The sequence below is a fragment of the Cyprinus carpio genome, chromosome B2 (genome assembly GCF_018340385.1).
Source record: "Cyprinus carpio isolate SPL01 chromosome B2, ASM1834038v1, whole genome shotgun sequence".
NCBI classification, from domain to species: domain Eukaryota; kingdom Metazoa; phylum Chordata; class Actinopteri; order Cypriniformes; family Cyprinidae; genus Cyprinus; species Cyprinus carpio.
The window spans coordinates 29,748,841-29,755,098 of record NC_056598.1 but is presented as its reverse complement, the minus strand read 5'-3'; the positions used below and the strand labels follow the sequence as shown (position 1 = coordinate 29,755,098).

Sequence of the window (6,258 nt, the reverse complement as noted above, 5' to 3'; positions counted from 1 at the left end):
TCTAGTAAACAGGAGATTCTGGGTTCGAATCCCAGCGGTGCCTTTGCTGGTGGTAAGGCACCACCTTGTGTTTTCTGGTCTTGCATTCCACAAACAGGGGGTGCAGAGGAGCAAGAGAGCATGTGATTTCATTTGCAAACTATCCCTCAGCTGGTACCAAAGAATGCTGGCCCAGGGCAGTGCAGTAGGGTGCCATGGCTTAGCTGGTCTTAGCGCTTGTCTTGTAAACAAAGATCTTGGGTTAAAAATCCCAGCAGTTGCCTTTTAACTGGTGACTTTGCTTTGTGGGTTCTTTCTTGGAAAGGAGGCCCTGATAGTGCCTCTGCTTTTCGAACTGCATTCCATTTGTGCAGAGACTTAAGGACCTTGTCCTTCCCTACTCCCCGAACGAACATCAGTGCATACAACTCAATGCGACGGACGCGCAATAGCCAGAAAAGCAATACTATGTGTGGCTCTGTGGCGCAATGGATAGCGCATTGAAGTTCTAGACTGACAGATGAGGCCATTCAAAGGTGGTGGGTTCGAGTCCCACCAGAGTCGTGACTTTTGGCATTCTGCTAAAGGCACTTGGCCAATAAACACAGAATCTAGCTGGTCACAACGACTCAGTTGTCTAAATAAACTCTTTTAAGCTGTGCAGTGCCTGGCTCTTGGCCTTTTCTCTGGATGTTTTGATCCTCTAAGTCGCTCTCCCAGAGGCAGCATACGCAGATTGTTGCAGTGGCATAGTTGGTTAAAGAGTCTGTCTAGTAGACAGGAGATACTGCTTCCGATCCCAGCAGCGCCTTTTGTGGTGATCAAGCACCACCTTGTGTTGTGTGGTTCTGCTTTCAGCAAACAGGGGGTGCAGAGGAGTGCCCAGGCAGCATGCGAATTACCCCTCAGCTGCTGCTGAAGAATGCTGGCCTGGTCCAATGCGGCTGGGCGCCGTGGCTTAGCTGGTCAAAGCGCTTGTCTTGTAAACAAGAGATCCTGGGTTCGAATCCCAGCGGTGCCTCTAAAATCTGAACCTTCTCTGTGGGTTCTTTCTTTGGACAGAGGCCCTGATAGTGCCTCTGTTTTTGAACTGCATTCCACTTTTTGGCAGAGACCCAAGGACCCTTTGTCCTTCCTACTGTACCCCACGAACACGTTCAAACTCAGTGCTACAGACTGGCAAAATCCAGGATGGCGCTACTCTTTTGTGTTTTATGCCGGCCATCCATTCTCGACTGCCAGATAAGGTCTTCAAGGGTGTGGCTTTTCTGAAAACCACACAGTCTGCTAGACGCTGGCTTGAAACACACCAGTGCTGTCTGGCCACTACACAATCAGTTGTCAAAAAAAAACTATTTTAAGCCTGTGCCCCCCCCGTGCCTGTATGTTGGCGTTTTCTGTGGGTGCATTGATCCTCTAAGTCGTCCTCCCAGAGACAGCACACGTAGGTTGTCGCCGTGGGTTAGTTGGTTAAAGCGTCTGTCTCTTAAACAGGAGATACTGGGTTTCGAATCCCAGTGGTGCCTTTGTCGTCCGTCATGTCCCCTCAACCGTTGTGCTTTTCTAATATCGGACAGCAAACAGGTATAGTGAGGAGTGCAAAGGTCAAGCATGCAGGCTGGCGTCCGTGGACTAGTTTGTTTAAAAAGAAAGTGAATGTGACGTGACATACAGCCAAGTATGGTGACCCATACTCAGAATTGGTGCTCTGCATTTAACTCATCCAAAGTGCACAAACACACACACACACAGCAGTGAACACGAACACACACCTGGAGCATTGGGCAGCCATTTAAGATGCGTTGCATGGGGAGCAGTTGGGGGTCGGTGCCCTGCTCAAGGGCACCTTAGTCGTGGTATTAAACTCTCGAGACTCGATCCCACAACCTTAGGGTTAGGAGTCAAACTCTCTAACCACTAGGCCACGACTTCAACAGGAGATCATGGGTGAGAATCCCAGCATTTCCTTTTGTTGCGTCGTGATCAGTTGTTCACGTTTGCGGCCAGCGGTTCCTTGTTTGGTAGCGTCAGCAGCTTTTGAAGGTACAACCCCTCAGCAGCTTTTGAAAGGATAGCACCAGAAATCGCTTCTTTGCCGGTGTTGTGCATTGTCGGCTGTTTGGAAGGAGACTCAGCCATTGCAAACACAGAGGCTAGCCGTGCCCAACCCCTACTTAGCATGCGGACAGTCACAAAAATTGGGATATTTTAGGCTGTGAAGTTCTTTTGGCCTGTCCGTTGGCCCACCCCGACTCTTGTCTCTTGAAGATCCGTTGGCCAAATCAAAATCACTCCTAGAAACCGCTTTTCCAGGTTGTTGGCGCCGTGGCTTAGTTGTTTAAAGCGCCTGTCTAGTAAACAGGAGATCCTGGTTTCGAATCCCAGCGGTGCCTTTGCTGGTGGTAAGGCACCACCTTGGTATTTTTTTGGTCCTTGCTTTCCACAAAACAGGGGGTTGCAGAGGAGCAAGGCACAGCATGTGATTTCCATTTGCGAACTATCCCTCAGCTGTTAACAAAGAAATGCTGGCCCAGGGCAGGCAGCAGGGTAGGGTTGCGTGGCTTCAGCTGGTCGTAGCGCTGTCTTGTAAAACAAGATATCTGGGGTTAAATCCCCCAGCCAGTGGCATTTTCAACGGGTGACTTTGCTTTGTGGTTCTTTCTGGAAAGGAGGCCCTGTTAGTGCCTCTGCTTTTCAAACCCTGCATTCCATCTGTGCAGCAGAGACTTAAGGACCTGTCCTTCCTACTCCCCGAACACTGCAACCTCCATGCGACGGACCTCGCACAAGCCAGACAAGGCAATACTCTGGGTGTGCTCTGTTGGCGCAATGGATAGCGCGTTGGGAACTTCTGAGAATGAAAGATGAGGCCCATTCCAAGGTGTTGGGTACGAGTCCCACCAGAGTCGCTGACTTGTGGGCATTGCGTTAAAGGCACTTGTCCCAATAAACACAGAGTCTAGCGGAAACCCACACTCAGTGGGCTAAATACACTCTTTTAAGCTGTGAAGTCAGGCTGCTCTTGGCCTTTCTCTCTGGCAGTTTTGATCCTCTAAGAGTCGCCCTCCTCAGACAGCCGAATACGCAATGTTGTTGCAGTGGCCTAGGTGGTAAAATAGAGATCTGTCTAGTAGACAGGTATGATAATGGGTCTCGATTCCCAGCAGCGCCTTTTGTTGGTGATCCAAGCACCACCTTGTGTTGGTTGTGGTCTGCTTTCAGCAAACAGGGGGTGGCTTAGCTGTTAAGCGCCTGTACAAGGTAAACCGGAGATCCATTCCCAGCAGTACTTTGGCGTAATGGTACGGCACCACTGTAGTTAGCTGCTTCGCTTTCAGCTGAAGATGCTGGGCTGGTCCAAGCGGCTGGGCGCCGTGGCTATAGCGGTCACAGCGCTTGTCCATGTCTAAACAAGACTCCTGGGTTTGCAATCCCAGCGGTGGCTCTAAAATCTGAACCTCTCTGTGGGTTCTTTTCCTGGAACAGATGCCCTGATAGTGCCTGCTGTTTTTGAACCTGAAAAAAAAAAAATTTTTCCAATTCTGTTGCAGAGACCCCAGGCACCCTTGTTCCTTCGTACTCCCCGAACACAGCACAAACTGAGTGCGACAGACTGGCAGATCCACTCGTGCGCTACTCTTTGTGTGTTTTTTGGCCATTCTGCCCTAATGTACGCTTGGCTTGAAAACACAACAGGCTATAGCTGGCAACCCTACTCAGTGTCAAAAACTATTTTTAATCTGTGGCAGTGCCTGTTATGTTGCGGTTTCTGTGGGTTCATTGATCCTCTAAGTTCGTCCTCCCGAGACGCACACGTATGTTGTCGCCGGGGTTAGTTTGGTTAAAGCGTCTGTCTCTTAAACAGAGATACTGGGTTCGAAGCCCAGTGGTTGCCTTTGTCGTCCTCATTGTCCCTCACCGTGGGCTTTTCCTAAGATCGGACAGCAACAGGTATAGTAGGAGTGCAAAGGTCAACATGCAGGCTGGCAGCCGTGACTAGTTTTGTTTAAAAAAGTGAATGTGACGTGACATACAGCCAAGTATTGTGACCCCATACTCAGATTGTTGCTCTTGGCATTTACTCATCCAAGTGCACACACACACACCACACACACCAGCATTGAACAACGAACACCCACCTGGAGCCTTGGGGCAGCCATTTATTTATGCTTGCACGGGGAGACCGGTTTGGGGGGAGAGGAAACTGTAGTAAGAGCACCACTAAGTGGTCGGATGCCTTGCTCAAGGGGACACCTTAGTCGTGGTTTGCCAGCCCGAAGACTGTCGATCCCACACTTATAGGGTTAGGATTCAAACTCTCTAACCATCTATGGCCACTACTCTCAACAGGAGATCACTTGGGTGAGAAGTCCCAGCATTTCCTTTGTTTTTGGTCCGCGGACGATCGATCGTGTGTCCCTTTGACGCAGTCGGTCCCGTGTGGAGCGCGTTGTGGCTTTTGAAAACAACCCCTCAGCAGCTTTTGAGGAAAGATAGCACAGAATCGCTCTTTGCATTCTGTTAAGGAGCCTCGCCAACAAACACAGAGGCTAGCCTGCCAACCCTCCTCAGATTTGTCAAAAAATAATTATTTAGGCTGTGAAGTGATGTGCGAGCGGGAGGGGGGGGGGGGTTGGCCTCTGTCTCTGGATCCTCCAAATCACCCTCTAGAAACAGCTTTTCCAGGTTGTCGCCGGGGCTTTGAGTTTTTTAAAGCGCCTGTCTAGGTCTTATGGCTGAGCGCATTGGACGTTCCTATAGCTGCCAAACAAAGTGCCTAGTAAACAGTGAGATTGGCCACCCCCCCAGATATATCTGAATTTGTTTACTTTTTGGCTTTCTTTTCCTCACTATAGACTCGTAAATAGTGTAAAGACACAGCTTTGTCATTTCTTTGCGTGGTCGTTGCAAAATGTGATACCAAAAATGCTGGGCCGTGAGGTGCGTAGGTGCATGTGGCTTAGATTGTCTTCAGCGCTGCAAGATCTTGTGTTATCAGACGATCAGCGGAGTAAAATTCCAGCAGTGGCTTTTAACTGGTGGGTCAGTGCACGTAGCGTGCTCAAAGTCGATGAGGAGAATCCCTGGGTTCAATGCCTCAGCTGTGCATTTGTCTGGTGCTAAGCAACAAGCAGTGATTTAAGGTCTGTCTTTCTCACATCGCGACAGTTGCAGATGACCAACCTCAGCATGGTGACCATTTGCGAATGCTTGGCACAAGCGTGAATCAATCAATACTCTGTAGCCTGGCGAACAGGGCAACGCAGTGGGGTCTCGCGGTGGCTCTATAGCTGAACGTGCCTTGCCTTGTAACAAGAGATGCTGGGCAAAAATCGGCAGGGCTTTTAACTGTTGACTTTTGGCATTTCTGCAAAGGCATCTTGGCAAAGGAGGCCCAGAGGCTAGTGGCCTCTACCGCCATACTGCAGTTCCATCTAAATATGGCACTCTTTGCGCGAGCTGTGGCAGTGCCTGGTCTCTTGCAAGTACTCCTCTGGATGTTTTGATCCTCTAAGTCCGCCCTCCCAGAGGCAGCATGACCAGGTTGTTGCCAGTGGCATAGGGGTCGGACTTTCATACGTCGGTCTCTCGTTAGACCGGATTCAAGAGAGTCCGAGCCCAGCAGCGACCTTACCTGGTGATCCACGGCACCTGGACAGCTTGCAAGTACGTCGTGTTTTCATGGCTTACTCATGCATGACAATGCTGGCCTGGTCCCACGCGGCTGGGCGCCGTGTGCTTATGCGTAGCGTTTTTGCTACTCAGCATATACTCAGTCCTAGTCAAATAAGTACTCCTGCTGTTTTGCCTGTCAGGAGCTGATCAGATGTGCACATCATATGTCCTACCTGGCACCACGCTTACGTGTATCGTTCTATATCGCACTATTGATCAAATCTAATTCTGCCACTCGGTCACCCCCCAGCAGGCGCATACCAGGTTGTTTTGCAGTGCCTATTTGGTTTAAAGCGCGTCTACGTAGACAGGTAGATCTTGGTTCGAAGTCCGCAGCAGCGCCTTGTGCGTGATCAGCAACCACCGTTTTGTTGTGTGGTTCTGTGTCTGCTTTCAGCAACAGAATGCTGGCCTGGTCCAATGCGGCTGGGCGCCGTGGCTTCTCTGGTCACAGCCACGTGTCTTGTAAACGAGAGATCCCTGGGTTTCGAATCCCAGCGGTGCCTCTAAAATCTGTAACCTTCTCTGTGGGTTCTTTCTTGGAACAGAGGCCCTGATAGTGCCTCTGTTTTTGTACTGCATTCCAATCCCAGAGACCCAAGG

At 50.2% G+C, this 6,258-nt stretch overlaps 3 non-coding genes and 1 pseudogene across 3 annotated transcripts; 3 read left to right on the top strand and 1 right to left on the bottom strand.

The window, feature by feature from the left end:
* The first annotated feature begins 453 nt into the window (after window positions 1-453).
* trnar-ucu lies at window positions 454-543 on the top strand. Its single transcript is given in 2 exon segments — window positions 454-490; window positions 508-543. It is a non-coding gene; the product is annotated as a tRNA-Arg (tRNA).
* A 383-nt stretch (window positions 544-926) lies between these two features.
* trnat-ugu lies at window positions 927-1,000 on the top strand. The gene has a single exon. It is a non-coding gene; the product is annotated as a tRNA-Thr (tRNA).
* A 1,298-nt stretch (window positions 1,001-2,298) lies between these two features.
* trnat-agu lies at window positions 2,299-2,372 on the top strand. Its single transcript has one exon. It is a non-coding gene; the product is annotated as a tRNA-Thr (tRNA).
* Window positions 2,373-5,206: 2,834 nt separating this feature from the next.
* LOC122136330 overlaps window positions 5,207-6,258 on the bottom strand; it is a 7,985-nt pseudogene continuing 6,933 nt past the window's right edge.